Raw genomic sequence first — 15,085 nt, forward strand, 5'->3', positions numbered from 1 at the left:
TCCGGGAGGGGAGGTGTGGATAGTGACCTGTGCTTGCACACAGGCTTCTTGGTGGCTGCAGCAGCAGCCTTAGCGTTTCATGCCCATCTCTGGTGTCCACGCTGATAGCCGCAGCTCATGCCCGTCTCTGGAGCTCGTTTAGGCGGTTCTCTGAATCCCCTCCCCTTGCGGACCCGGAAACAATGGTCTTTTGCCTCTTAGGCGGTTGCAGACTTTTTCCCGGACTCCCTCCCGGCTAGCTGTGGTGCACTGGCCCCCTTAAGGCTGTGTTCACGCAGCCAACCCCAGCCCTCTCCCTGGGATCTGACCTCCGCAGCCGGAGCCTCAGCTCCCACCCCCCACCCGCCCCAGCGGGTGAGCAGACAAGCCTCTCAGGCTGGTGAGTGCTGGTTGGCACCGATCCTCTGTGCAGGAATCGCTCCGCTTTACCCTCCGCACCCCTGTTGCTGCGCTCTCCTCCGTGGCTCCGAAGCTTCCCCCCACCACCCCCCGTCTCCGCCAGTGAAGGGGCTTCCTAGTGTGTGGAAACTTTTCCTCCTTCACAGCTCCCTCCCAGAGGTGCAGGTCCCATCCCTATTCTTTTGTCTCTGTTTTTCCTTTTTTCTTTTGCCCTACCCAGTTACGTGGGGAGTTTCTTGCCTTTTGGGAAGTCTGAGGTCTTCTGCCAGCATTCAGTAGGTGTTCTGTAAGAGTTGTTCCACGTGTAGATGGATTTCTGATGTATTTGTAGGGAGGAAGGCGATCTCCATGTTTTACTCCTCCGCCATCTTGAAGGTTTCCCCCCCCCTTGGCTTATAATTCTTTATACTTTTAGAAGTTCTTTTGGTGTAGATCTGTTGGTGATAAACTCTTCAATTTTTGTTTCTCTGAAAATGTTTTTATTTCACCCTCATTCTTGAATCAACTGGTTTCAGGTAGAAAGTTGTTTTCTCTCAGCCATATATTATTTCACTAACTTCAAGGTTCTGCTGTTGCTGTGGAAACGTGTGCTATCTGGCTAATTATAAGTGACTAGCTTTCCTCTGTGATTGTTTTTATTCTTACTATAATATACGGATGTAAATTTTATTTTATTTATTCTGCTTCCTATATGTATGAATTCATATCTTTCACCAATTCTGTATAGTTCTCAGCTGTTCTCTCTTCAAATATCACCTACCATTTGTGTCTCTCTTTATGGAACTGCAATTACATGTGTGTCTGTCCTCCATATTGCTTAACATCCCATACTCACTTTCCCTCTTCTAGTCTCTCTGAGCTGTATTCTGGGTTATTTCTCTATTTATTCCTTCCAGTTCACCCATTCTCTCTTCAGTACTCTCTAATCTGTGACTAAACCCATTCATTGAGTTTTTTTTGTTTTTTGTTTTTGTTGTTGTTGTTTCTCAGCATATCATTGAGTGTTTTTTTTTAATTTAATTTAATTTATTTTTTATACAGCAGGTTCTTATTAGTTATCTATTTTACACATATTAGTATATATATGTCAATCCCAATCTCCCAGTTCATCCCACCCCTCCTGTACCCCGCTTTCCCCTCTTGGTGGCCATACGTTTATTCTCTACATATGTGTCTCTATTTCTGCCTTGCAAACTAGTTCATCATTGAGTTTTTTAGATTAACAATTATATTTTTTTGTCCTCCAAAGTCCAGAGTTTAGTTTGGATTTTCCAAATCTTCCTAGTCTCTTTTTGCATGCTCTTTTTATTTAATTCTTTTATTTATTTCTTTAAGCATTTTATAAACAGCTATTTTATAGTCTATAGTTAATCATTACAATATCTGAAGCCATTATGTATGTATATCTAAATTCACACTTATTCTCAGGTAATTCTACTGTCTTTCCCTCATTGATGATTAGTTTCCTTATATACTTGGTAAACTTTGTGGATTTATAAATGGCAAATGTTAGTGGGAGCCATAAGTGACTAAAATAGAGATTCTTTTCTCCAGAGAAAATTTGTTTTTGCCTGTTCTGGGAGCAAGGACTGCTACTAGTCTAGGACCACTTAGTTCTTTTAATAATCCTGGTTTAATCAGGGCTTTCAGGTTAAGCCCCTCCAACTTGCCACTGGATTAGTCTCTCAGTTGTACAAGTGACCTTGCTGTTTGCTCTCAGAGCAACCCCGGCTATTTATGTGGGCTTTCAGCACACTATTCTGGTTTCAGCTCAGTTTTGGAGTTTTGTTTGTTTATTTTAGTCCTTTAGAGGTTTTCCTTACTTCCCATGAGCCCAACAATGCAATAAAAATTATGTTTTGAAAGGGCCCTTCATAGCATCATAGTCAGCCATGATGCTGGAAGCAGAAGTTTCTTATTTCATATGCCCAATGTGCACACACTATTAATAGAAATAATTTCTAAAAAATCTTTAAATATTTTGTCTGTCAATCTTAATTTTACAATATTGCTGCATTGTAGGTTTTCCAGGATTTTCATTTTAACCCATCTCCCGAAGATTTTCAAGTGAAATCCCATTACAGATTACCAAGGATATGCAAGATGGTTTACCTTTTTTTCTTTTTTTTTTACTTAAATATTACATTTATTCACATCTTGATATTCAGAGGAGACTTTATTTGAGTTGCTGTATTTTATGTGGAATCCAAGAAAAAGTAGGTTTGGGGCCTGAATTACAGAGAAAATTACCTCCCCCTCCCCCCACTTTTTTGTAGCAATTAAGTGCTGCTTCTGAAGATCATATTACTTTAAAAAAATAGGCTTTTCTTTTTAGAGCAGTTTTAGGTTTACAGCCAAATTGAGTGAAAAGTACAGAAAATTTCCATATACTCCCTGCCCTCACACATGCATAGCCTCCTCCATTATCAACACCTCCCACCAGAGTTGTACGTTTGCTACAACTGATGAACTTACATTGACACATCATGATCACCCAGAGTCCATAGTTTACCTTAGGGTCCATTCTTGGTATTGTACACACTTTGGGCTTGGACAAATTTATAATGACATATATCCACCATTAGAGTATCATACTGAGTAGTTTCACTGTCCTAAAATCCTGTGTGCTCCGCCTGTTCATTCCTAGCTCTCCCTAACCCTTGGCAACCACTGATCTTTTCACTGTCTTCATAGTTTTTCCTTTTCCAGAATGTCATATAGTGGAATCATACAGTCTGGGCTTACTCTATTGTTGTTGTTATATTTAAACATTTATTGAGGATTACTCTGTCTCAGAGTTGGCAACCTTTTTCTTAAAGGACCAGATAGTAAATATTTTAGACTTTCAGGTCTGTTGCAGCTACTCAGTTCTGCTGTTGTAGTGTGAAAGCAGCCATAGAAATACATAAACAAATGAATGTGGCTGTGTTCCATTGGAACTTTGATTACAGAAATAGGCAGTGGGCCCATGAGCTGTAGTTTACTGACACCTGATCTATTCTAAGCTCTGGATCGTGGGTTTTTTGGTTTTTTTTGCATATTGAATCTTCACTGATATTCACCAACCTTGTTTCGAAGGTTCTGCCTTCTTACACAGTCCACAAAGGACACAGTGGTCCACTTTCTTTCTCAAAAAAGCCAGGCTTTGCCTGCTTAGGGCTTTTACACATGCAGTTCCCCTTCCTGGAATGCCCTTCCACATGCCCTATGTCTGCTTCCTCCATTATAGCTTCAGATCATAACCTAAATGCTTCCTGCTCAAGAGGATTTCCTTGATTTCCCTCTGTAAAGCCATTTCCCCCCACTTCTCATTGATACTTGCCAAAGAGTTCTGTCATTTTGTTTTAGAGCACTGACAGAAATTGTAACTATGTGTTTTCCTTGATGGCAGGATCCATCTATATTCTGACTGTGTATCTAGAGCCCAGCACAGTTCCTGGCAAATAGTAGGTATTCTGGGTAATTGTTTGCTAAATGAATGAAGCAATCCTGTGAGGCAGGTACTGTTACTAGTATCCACCTTTTACAGATAAAGAGACTTAGATTCCACCAAAGTAAGTAACTTACCCAAAGTCGTCTAGCTAGTAAGTGTCAGACCCCAGATTCAATCTGAGGTGGGTCTGTCTGATTCCAGACCCTGTGCTGATCTCCAGTTCCTCTGTGGCCTCTTGGTTTCTTGTTATGTGCAGAGTTGAAGAACAAAGTTATCCAGATACTCTTGGAGACCTGTCAAGGGAGTAAGAGGTGGGGGTGGAGAGGTGGGCTTACAGAAGCCTGGTGTTAGTATCAAATGAACTGACTCAAGTTAAATAGGAAAAGGATCAGTTACTTAATTGCAAACAATCTCACTGTTAAGGTACAGCTTTATGATTCAGGGGTCAAAACAGTTTTATGCCAGCAGGATCCCAGTGTTCTCATGGTGGTGAAAGGGAAAGTAAGTAGGAAGGTTCCATTCTCAGTGGAGATCCAGGGCAAAGCAAAGTGCCCCAGCTTATCCAGGAGGTCTGGCAACCATTAAAGAGAAATGACTTCCTAAATTCTAACTGACAGGAGGACTGAATGCATTGTACCATCCAGGAGGCAGAGCCCCCATGCTCAGGGAAATGAATATGGTTTAAAAACTCATGGGATCTTTCCGGTCTGTCCCAAGCTTGGGAATTCAATGTGGAACACTTTTTTAAAACAACAATTTGAAAGAAAGTTAATGTACTTTTCTTGGGATTTTGTAAAGCTGTATTTTGCTTATTAGTCAGTGGAAAAACCTATATGACTAAAATATGTTTAAATGTAAGCTGGCTAATAGAACAGACTCAGGGCAGGAAAATAGACCATTTGAAACAAATCAACCATTAATTTCATATGTATTGCTTAAGAAAAAAGAAAACATTGAAGCAAAGTGAAAATGACATGATGGTCCATTTCAAACATTTGGTATACGTAACATAAATGAATTCTATGCAGTGATTCTGTGAGTTCAGCCAAACCATGAGAGCCAGCTTTAAGGACTTCATTGATAACCGTGAGTTTAACACAGTTTTGCAGAATTATGTGTTAATTCTCTGAAAGGCATCAACTGTAAATAAGAATATATTACTTTGTCAAAGAAATAATCCATAAACAGAATAAAACTTGTCTGGGTGTGACACTGACTAGCACTTAACTTATGTAGAAATGGTTGTTCCCAAAGAGAAAGACAAGATACTTATGCTCACATATATGTGTGTGAAAACTATCTGTACTAAGAAAAAGCATATTTTTACATCTTCCTGGATCTTTTACTTTTATGCAGTAAACATAATTCATCATTTTCCAAATAGGAATTGAAGTTACAATAAAGCCCATGTCTTCAAGTGTGTGCATACACACACACACACACACACACACATATATATGCACACACACACACACACACACACACCATGATTAACAAAAAATAAAAATTGAAAATGAAAGCCTTGAAAACCTGGAGGAAGTAACTCTGCTAACCACAAAGTCCATTCTGATTACTATGATTGGTCATCAAGTTTGGCCCTGAACTCCCTGGCAGGCAGGGCAAAAAGGGAAACAGGATAAATTGTACCATTTTTGTTATTAGAAAGGAGGAAATGGACCAGTTCCTGGAGATAGAGATTTTCCTGGCACCAGATATTAAAAACAGTTTCTTGTGTGTGATTTTCTATAGGAATATTGAACCACATAATGGATAATGCCCTCAACAGCCCTTTCCAGCAAATGCAGATGTGGTTTTCATAGAGCTGTCTCCTGCAACAACCCCCAGTAAAAGCTGGTACCATAACATTAAGTGCAACGTAGAGAAGGCACATTTTGTGAGAGTACTGTTTTTTATTTCCATATTGTGAAAGGTACATGGTTTTGCTTTCAGTACATATTTTAAAGGTCCAGAGAGAAATTCTAATTTGTTTGCCTATGTTGCAGAGATCTGGCATTATTCCTATACCTAGGCATTTTCCCATGGATTTTTGCTTGGGCATATCACGTATTAAAACATTTCCAGTCACCACCATCTTCTAAATGTTTTGAAAGTTCAGAGCTAGCACTCAAGTTCTTCTGTTAGTCTGCCTTTCTCTTTATTCATTAATGATGTAGTAAGGTTTTCAGTAATTTGGCTAAGTGCAGACAGAGGCCCTAAATTATATGGTTATTCACAGGAAGAATAGTGTCAACCCTTTCATCAGATTCAGTATAAATTATTTCTGCTTTGTCTAGGCTTTTCTACTTGTTTTTAATTTTAATTTTTTATTAACAATATTATTTTGTTATCATTATATTTATATAATCAATATGTCAAACTAACATGACTTGTATAACAATCAAAACACATTTTTTTGGCCTCCTACTGCCCCTTTATACGTTTAAACAGTGAAGGAAACCTTCTTCATGGCACTGGAAAAAAACTTAGCAGGCCCAGTATCTTTTCTGCTCACTCTTAGGCAAAAACAGTCCTATAGACACTCTAAGACACAGACATTCTGTAATTGGACTGTTCACCTGGGTTTTTCATTAGCAAACAATCAACTGAAAGGTACTCAAATGAAGATGTTAAAGATTGGTTAAATCCATTAGCTTAGAAAGGCTAATCGGGTAGTTCTCACCTTTTTGTGTTCACAGCATTCTTTTTTTTTTTTTTTTAATTTATTTTTGGCTGTGTTGGGTCTTCGTTTCTGTGCGAGGGCTTTCTCCAGTTGTGGCGAGCAGGGGCCACTCTTCATCGCGGTGCGCGGGCCTCTCACCATCGCGGCCTCTCCCGTTGCGGAGCACAGGCTCCAGACGCGCAGGCTCAGTAGCTGTGACTCACGGGCTTAGTCGCTCCGCGGCATGTGGGATCTTCCCAGACCAGGGCTCGAACCCGTGTTCCCTGCATTGGCAGGCAGATTCTTAGCCACTGCGCCACCAGGGAAGCCCCACAGCATTCTTTTAAATTCTATTATTATGTGGACATATCCATTTACTGCCCAAGGCTCAGACTTGTAGCACTACCAAGCATGGTTTGCCCATGTACCAGTAAGACATGAACTTTTGCTGGTGATGACTTGACATTTGCCTTTCCTCTCTTATTTCTTAATTGCCAAAATGACACTGCCCTCTACATGGTATCCCACAACCCATTCAGCTTTCTAGCCTCTGGAAGACTTGGTGGTCCTTAGCAGTACAGAGCCTCATTTGTGGCCAGTGGAGAGCTGCCAAGGACTTGGTTTTGCCTTGTCAGCTTTGGGAAAAATCATATACACTCATTTGTTAGCTCATCCTATATTTTGGGAAATGATAAATGTGAGAAATTGTCTAAGATTCCAATTTGCATGAAGATGTTGAATTTTATCCAGGTTTCCATTATTGTTGTTATTGGGCATTGTATATTCACGGGTGCACTTCATTGCTGCATCCAGTGGACAACAAATGGAAATCAAAGGAAGTTTCTTCAGCAAATGTTTATTGGATGCCTACTGTGAACTGAGCACAGGGGCGGGTGATGGAGTGTGGGGAAAGAGGTTGGTCAGCTCTCTTCATTTTAGGAGCACAGTAGCCTAAAGAAGACATAAACATTTGTCCACAATAAAATTATCTATTAAAAAGATAGTGGATAGCTTAGTACACAGCAACTTTTCAATGTCTAGCTTCAAGAACTAAACAACACCCTCTCCACCCTCTGCCTTCTTGCCTGCTCCCCTTATTGGAAGAGATGGGATTTTCTTTTTTGATTGTCCAGAGTTTTGCTGAGTTAGCAAAGGCAGTGCAATTTGCCCAGTCTTAACCTCAAAGACTGCAAGGGGAGTCAGTGAAATATTGCCCAAGCCCAGCCTTGGGTTAGCCATGAATTATGCATTGTGTATTTAGACTATTCTACTGTTATAGTCTGTTTATCTGTTGACTTCCACCAAGATTTAGGGTTTTGTTGTACTTAATAACTTGCTTTATTTTGTTTGACATGTATTTTATGTCCTCCATGTGCATGGATACGTAAGATACACAGTCGTGGGTGAGGGTCTGAAGAGAAAGCCCAGCCCTGGAAGCACTAACTTTGAGAACTCGGGGGGAATAATTTTCACATACTTTTTACCCTTACAGAGTGCTAATCAATATGATGAAGAATCAGAGTTTTCCCTGTGAACTACTCCTCGCTTTGCCCCTCTCCAGAAAACAAAACAGTTAAAGGAAGGGAAGGAGAATGAGTTTAGGTTTCTCTTATTTCTAAATTTTGATTCTTTTTTTTAAAGCTGGTCCTTAAATTTAAAAGATGTCAAAAAATGTTCAGTTTATTCCATATGGATGTTCGGTATTGACCACAACTAAGAATTTCACTGTTTTAGGCCATATTCTAATTGTTGATTCTTACTCTTTTATTAAGTCCTATATTCAAAATCGTGGTCTGGTGGGGTAATATAGGGTTTGGCATGTCTCACAAAATAAAAACAGCAGTGTGAAGGCACAGATGACACTTGATTTTAGCTTAATCTGAAAAAAAAAATCTCAGACATTTCTCCATTTGTGTTTAGGAATTTTGAAGCTGTTAAAGGAGAAAAACAAAGTAAGAACCATACTGAGAGTGTTTGTATTTGATATGGTGCATTACAGGTCTGAGAGAGAGGAATATAGGCATATCTTTTTATGTCTATTTATATTTAGCAATTATTTCTAGACTTTTCAAAGCCTGTTTTACTTCCTTGATCATATTTCCTTAATAAATATGATCTTTATTAAAACAGAGATTTCAACCTCTAAAAGACTCTCCAAATGGAATTAAGTGTTTACCCAGCCCCTAGTTTCATCAACTTCCTCTTCCCACCACAAGTGTTTATGGTATCTAGGATAAAATCTCTTTCCCCCTATTTAGTCACAAAGAATTACATAAACGCCTAAAATAAGGACAATTTACATAGGTGTAACTCTGCCCAGTTTTAAGAAGCTCTCTGAGTCCCCGAAAGACTCCTGTCGGACAGAAGAGGAGCAGAGTCAGGAGTCGTACCCCTTCCCCCACCATGCCCCCATGCCCAAGGTCACACTCATCAGAAGTGGAGGATTTCATTTTTTTAATTGAACCCAGGTCTTTTGACTCCAGAGTCTGTGCCCTTTGCTAGGCTCAATCTTTCCTTTAAATAGAAAACCAACAATGAAATAGGTGTTCATTGAGTGTTGTATCCCATTTAGTCAAAAAACATTTATCTACTCTGTGCCAGGAATGTGGCAGGCACTGCGGATGCCCACTGACAAACGAGAGACCTCAGTCCTTAGCTTTGCTGAGCTCACGGTCTGGCTGGGAGATGGGCCAGTGTCTCAGGTTGGGTTTCCCCAGAAACAGGCCTTCAGGCAAGGATTTAGGAACAAGTAACTTATCCGGAGGAGGAGAAAGTTGAGATATTCACTCTCCATCTTTATTCCACCCTTAGCTGCGGGATGCCCCCAGGAGCATGAGGTTTTGGTACACCTGGCCTATATGTGCAGGGCAGGCTAAGAAGAAGCCTTCAGGTGGTGGTGCAGGTTTCCACAGTAGGACTCTGTTGGCAAATTCTGTGGTTGTGATTGCTGAGGGGTTGAGAGTGAGGTGCTGGCCAGAACGTCTGCCACAGGGAACCGGACAGCAATTTGTGATTAGTGTGCTGTGGGAGGCTGCAGGGACACTGTAAAGCCATCAAGGAAACCTTTCCAGAGAAGCCAGCAGTTCCCTGAGACCCGTAAGATGAGCAGAATTAGGCCGGCAAACGCTGGGGTGGAAAGTGTTCTAGGTGAAGGGAACTATAAGAAGTTCCATATTGCTGGAGTATGGTGAGAGATGGGCAAGGCAAGGTAAACAGAGGTTGATCCCAAGAGCCCTGAAAGCCACAATAGAGAATTTGGACTTTATCCAGTGGGCAATAGAGAATCATGGAAGGCTTTTCAATGGAGGCATGTCATGATTAAGTTTGCATTTGGGGAAGATCCTTCAGGCTTCAGTTCAGAGAACGGAGGGAAGAAGTCACAGTAGGAGACTAGAAGCCCAGTTAAGAGTATTTTGCGGTAATCCAAGCTCGTGAAGCTAAGCCATTGCCTTAAATCTGGGCAATAGAACAGCCTTTCTTCAGGCTGATGAGTCCCAACAGTGTCAACGCTGGCTGCCAAATCAAATCATATTGATGCCAAAAGGTCTCTTGGCCTTGTCAAGGGATATAGATGATGGCTCTGGAACTTCTCTTGCCTTTTTGCATCACCAGTAACCTCATGACCCTCTATGTTTGATCATTTGCTTAAATAGGAAAGTTTTTATTTCCTTTTTCAAAAATGTGGCTAAATTTTTTTTTAACTCTATCCAGTTTATTATCCCCAGATTACAACCCTGTGCCTTTCTCCTCCAGTGTTCCTTGTGAGTTCTTCTCAGACTAATTGTTTGAAAAAATGATAGCAATTTTACCTGACATAACCCTGCACAATGCCTTTTTCTTTCTCCTTACACATAAATTATTTTCTTTCATTTATACTGAATGTTTTTTCTTTAAACTAAGTTGTATATTAGGCTTATTGTCAGTGTCTCTATAATTTCTCTATGCGTCAGTGTTGTCTTTTTGGCTTAGAATCTCCTAAGGGGCCTCAGGTCTAATATGTATAAATCTTGCGGAAGAGTAGTAAGTACAAAATGTACTGCTCAGGTAAGTTTGGTGCTGTTGACACTTTGTTTTCAGCTTCTCTGAGCATAAGGCTCCTGTAGATTTAGAAAGAACATAGCATCCATGGCCCCAAGATGCAGTTAACAAAGGCTCTCTTAGGCAGTTCAGGTGGGTTCTTCTGTTTTTCTACTTCTGTTTGCAGGACAATCATGGTGGGTCATAAGTTACAGGACAAAATTGGGGACATTTAGTATAAACCACAAATACTACACCTAAGGCTAGTGTTATATTCTAGAGCAATGACAATGAACTATTGTAACCTCCATGACAAAGATAAATCTTACCGAACTGTTGAGTGAAAGAAGCCAGGTACAAAGGAGAAAAGAACATATGATCCCATAAAGTCCAAATAAGCACAACAAATCTATGGTGTTAGAACTCATGACAGTGATTACCCCTGTTAGGAAGTGACTGAGGGAGTGCACAAGAAGGCTTTTGAGTGCTGGTTATGTTCTGTTTCTTGGGATGGGCACTGGATACACACGTATGATCACTTTGTGAAATGCATGGAGTTGTACATTTATGATGTGTGAAGTTTTCTGTATGCATGTTATTCTGTAATAAATTAATTTATTTAAAAACAAAACAAAAATGAAAATGGAAACTTCAGGCCTCAGAACTGAACGGAGCTAACTTTCATGGCCATTTACTCCAGCCTATATATGTTTGTATCTGGGGATCCAAGGCCCAGGGAAGAGGAAGGGTATGTTTAAGGCCTTTGGCCAGCTACTCAGCTGTGGAATTGATATGGTGCCCAAAGGGACTTAGCCATTGCTCCTGTCTCTATATCATCCTAACTACTTGATGGGCTTGGTATATCTAGATGAGAAATGAGGAAGGAGACTGAATTCTTAAGGGAAATAACCTCTAAGATAAAAATTCACAGGACAAAAGGATCAAAATACCTTTGTGTTGCTTTTTGTTTGCTTTGAATTGTCTCCTGTCCTCCCACTGTAGCTAATGATCATACCGGGGAGAAACAGAGGAGATTTCATGGGCCCTTTCCTAGCACATGGCCTGGACTCAAGATACTTTTTGAGGATTGTCTCCTGCTGCCCAGTGTTTAAGGAACTGTGAGATTGTCCGTGGAGATTGTGGACCTTTTAAGGCAGAGATGGCTCTTCATCCCAGCTGGAACTGACCTAACCCCTGCCACATTCTCCTTGACTTTCAGATAAGAGACGGGAGGTAGTAAGACTTGACCTAAACAGTATTTGAAGAAAATGGATTTAACTGGGTCTATGAGGGATTAGTTAAGAAGCTTCTCTTCTCCTTTCTTCTAGGAAGTTTAATATAGAAGGTTCTGCAAGTGCTGGCTTGTTTTGTGTGGTTCACATAATGAAAGGATTGCAAGAATGAATGTGCTCTTGGCGTCATAGTCAATAATACTAGGGGCTGGGTCGACATCAAAAATCTCCCAGGGTTGGAGAGGTCTCTTTCAGACATAGCTTTCTTATCATAGGTACTAAAAGGTCCTAGGAATCAGAAAGCCTCTGTGTTTCAGAAACTACCATGAGCCTTCTTTGGGCTTGAGCTGTGCTCTCGTCTTGAATATTTGATGTTGAGACTCTTTTGAGCCTGTAGGGGTAGTATTGTCAATGTGGACTGGTAAATCTTCTCCAGTGAGTTCTTATGATTAATAGATGTCTGTTTGGGGTCTGTGTAGATTTACTGGAGAGAGGAATGTTTCTTATCTCTCTTGTTCCTATTTCTCATTTAAAATAAAATGAAATATTAGTGAGTAAAAGTTCTGATATGAGGTAAAATGCATAAAAAGTTAATAGTGAAATATTCATGTAAGAAATAATTAAGATGCCAAGTCAGGCCCTGTATCTGAATGGAGATGGCTGAGCTTGGCTAACAACAATAAAAATAGAAGTTATTTTTTAGCAAGCAAGCACTGGGCTTTATCTAACATATGTCTCATAACAACCCTACTGGGTATTAATAGACATGTACTATTCTTATCTCCATTTTACAGATGAAGAAATGGATGCTCAAGGACACTGAGTACCGTGCCTAAGGTCAAGATCGTAATTAAAGGAGCTAGTATTAAAACCAAGTTGTCTCTGACCCCACAGGTCAAGTTGCATCCATACGTATCTAGGACAAGGACTCAAAGCATTATATTTTCTCCTGGGAGTGACCTTTTTAAGAGCTGAGTAGATCTTTCCTTTTGGATACAGGCCACGGGCATTTTTCATTATTCACCATCTTGAGGGAGATGCTGCCGTTGTTGTCCTTGGGTAGGGCTCATTCAACTCACCCTCCAATCCAGCCACAGCCCAAACTTGGAGCAACATTCCCTCGGACTCTGGCTTAGTGACAGACATTCAGAATGGTAGGCAGGTATTGGTCAAGACTTTGGAGTGGATAAATTTTGGTTCAGATGACTTTTACCGTTCTAAGCCTCAGTTTATTCATCCATAAAATGGGAATAATAATAGTACTTATCCAATGTAACAGACTTACTGGGAAGGCTTAATTAAACATTTATGTAAAATACCTGGCACAGTGCCTGGCTCATAGTAAGTATGCCAAAATTATAGATATGGTTATTTATAATCAGCAGCAGCAGCAGGAGAGCCTTATGCACACACCTACACTCACAGTCACACACACGGAATTAATCGTGAGGCCAAACTCTAGCATGAAGAACCAGAGACTGGACTCTCTTGCCCCTCAGGAATGAACTCAATGGGCATGGACCCTGGCACCAAGAAGGCATTTGAATAATTTTCATGACATTGGGTTCAGTGTGTAGAGGGCTCTGTAATTCCTTCCAAAATTCATGGTTAAGCAAGGCTCTGGCTTTCTCTAAAGAACCCCCCTAACTTCCACCATCCCACCATTCACACATGTTCCACAGAAGGACAGGACTCGACTCATTTTTTATCAGATTTGCAAAAGAAAATTATTCCACTGTATGTTGGCATATTGCAAGCTAAATGTGACATAGTATGGAGAATTTAACTCAAATGATGAAGGAATTAAAAGAAATTCCCACATCTAAAACAGATGTACAGGCAGGATCCATACGTGGTAGTCAATTCATTATTTAAGAAAATAAGTGAAAGGATAAATGCACATTTCAAGATCTAAGTCTTTGTTCAATATTTTAAACACATGGTTGATTTCAAAGTCCCTTTAACCACTGAGTTGGAAAGCAAACCACTCAGAAGTAGCTGGCACCTTGGAGGAAAGGATTAGAATTCCTTGTGTCCTTGATATGTTAAAGAAGTGATCAGAAACAATCAGTCTGAATTCAGTTCAATGGGGCAGGAGAAAAACAAACTCTGTGAGCAGAAGGTGGTAGAGATCTGGCTTTGCGTAGACCCAGTCAAGACAGCCCACCTCAAGCAGAGGCATTGCTGAAAGTCAGGGGCACTTCTAGGCAGCATTAATGAGAAGCTGTGGACTATACAGGTCTCAGGAGGCATCTCTCACTACCTCTTCATTGGCACAAGACAGAGTACCCTTCAATGCTGTGAGAGATTCACAGAGTAGGAAAGAGTTGAGGTTGAGGAACGCAGGGCATTAGGGGGTTGGGAAGTGCGGAAAGACAATCGATGTAAAGACCGTGAAAAGCAGCTATTGCCCGTGGAAACAGGATGAAGATATAGTCTCAAAATTATAGCACAGGGATTGAGGTTAGCTAAAAGAAGAAACTGAGAAAATGTGGGGGAAGAAACCTTGAAACTTTATAAGTTTAATAGCATCTTTTTTATATAATAATTTGAAGTGAGATTTGGTTAGATGGCAAAGGATGGTGCTGGTTAATTTTCCGAAGACCCTTTCTGTCATCTAAACACTCAAAGGCTAAGCAGGAATATTAAGAAAGTCTTCTGATCTGGATTTATTTTAAGGTTCTCCACGTGTACCCTGAACGATCTCACTTCCCGGTGGTTCTTTTAGTCATTCTGTTTGGGTCAGATGTTCTTTTTTCAATTCCTGTGTAGCAATCCTACCATTCTTTCAAGGCCTAGCTTAAATGACACCTCTTCCAAGAAGTCTTTCCTGCAGCTGGAAGCAACCTTTACCGTTTCCGAACCCTCATAGTGTTGTACTACGGTTCCCTCCCCTGTGATGCTTTCTGTCATAAAAATCTTTGGTTATTCCTTTAAATGTCCTTGTTATCCAGAATTATCCACATATATTAAGTGTTAAGTAATATATGATGAAAGCCTAAATGAACAGCTTTTTCTTTTGTTGGCACTTATGGAAACTAGCTTTGGTAGCAACTTCCGGCCACATGCAAAGGAGTAACTCCTGACAAATACCAGGAGGCTAAGGGATGTTTCCCAGTTGGCTTCCTGTGGATGGTGATTGAAGCACAATTTGAAAAATCAAGGAAGACTTCACCTGTGTGATTGTGATTTGTGCAGACTTACTTTATTTGTGTAGAACCCACAAAACCTAGAAAAATGTGGGAGGGAAAGGGAATAGTAGATGTTAAAACTTAAAGGGTGAAGAAAGCTTACCAAGGTGTCATGTTCGAAGAGGGACTCCAAACAATGAACAGACCAGGGAAG

At 40.4% G+C, this 15,085-nt stretch overlaps 1 protein-coding gene across 4 annotated transcripts in view; it reads left to right on the forward strand.

The window, feature by feature from the left end:
- ERC2 (ELKS/RAB6-interacting/CAST family member 2) overlaps window positions 1–15,085 on the forward strand; it is a 956,481-nt gene that overhangs the window by 655,604 nt on the left and 285,792 nt on the right. The window lies entirely within an intron of this gene.

The sequence above is a fragment of the Balaenoptera borealis genome (genome assembly GCF_965194805.1).
Source record: "Balaenoptera borealis genome assembly, chromosome: 12".
Taxonomy (NCBI): Eukaryota; Metazoa; Chordata; class Mammalia; order Artiodactyla; family Balaenopteridae; genus Balaenoptera; species Balaenoptera borealis.